At 37.9% G+C, this 734-nt stretch overlaps 1 protein-coding gene across 2 annotated transcripts in view; it reads right to left on the bottom strand.

Annotated features, from left to right (window-relative positions):
* Positions 1-734, bottom strand: part of LOC106873025 (folylpolyglutamate synthase, mitochondrial) — a 43,615-nt gene that overhangs the window by 35,322 nt on the left and 7,559 nt on the right. The window contains exon 1 of one of the 2 annotated variants that reach the window (XM_014920225.2): positions 311-643. The exons of the other annotated variant lie outside the window; for it this stretch is intronic. The gene's annotated coding sequence lies outside the window, so the exon portion shown is untranslated. Of the gene's footprint in view, positions 1-310; positions 644-734 lie in introns of those variants that run through there. 2 annotated transcript variants of the gene reach the window in all.

Below are 734 nucleotides of genomic sequence, written 5' to 3'. Positions count from 1 at the left end.
ATATATATACAATGCAAATAATATATGAGTATATGCATATATACGTACTTGTATGTACATACCTACATCTACATGTGTATATAGATGCATATCTGGGTACAGGACGTTGCAAAAAACGTGGACAAAATGATAAACAGAGTACAGAAAACACACATATATATATATATACAGAGAGAGAGGGGAGAAAGAGGTGAAGGTGAGAGAGAGGGAGAGAAAGAATGAGAGAGATAGACCTTTCAGTTACAAGTGTAACCTATCCGACAGTCTTCCGTACAATTTCACTCAAAAAATAGCAAGACAACAACCAAACCTCATAGGTCTTCTTCCCGAGTCCTTGTGGGGGATTAGTTGTATCACAGAACATGTGTCGACGTTCGCTCAAACTACTGGAACAGTTCATTCTAATACTGTTGTTAGTAACTATAATTACAGAGACGGACAAAGAATCTCTTGAACTGGATTGTTATAACTTGTTTATATATTCTGACTTGTTGCAGCTTCCGTGGCATCTTATATACGCACTATTTACTGTTTCACTTTCACAGTCATATCTAATTTCGTTTTCAATCATGTTTTTTTTATTTATATATCGATAGTCTCCTCCGTTATTTTCTTATCTCTTCCATACTCTCTCCCCCACTCTTTCCCTCTCCCTCTCTCCCTGCCGTCTCTATCTCTCTCTCTCTTTCTCTCTCTCTCTCTCTCTCTCTCTCTCTCTCTCTCTCTCTCTCTCT

Source organism: Octopus bimaculoides, chromosome 1 (genome assembly GCF_001194135.2).
Source record: "Octopus bimaculoides isolate UCB-OBI-ISO-001 chromosome 1, ASM119413v2, whole genome shotgun sequence".
NCBI classification, from domain to species: domain Eukaryota; kingdom Metazoa; phylum Mollusca; class Cephalopoda; order Octopoda; family Octopodidae; genus Octopus; species Octopus bimaculoides.
Note: the sequence above shows the minus strand (reverse complement) of the source record. Positions and strands in the feature narration are given on the sequence as shown.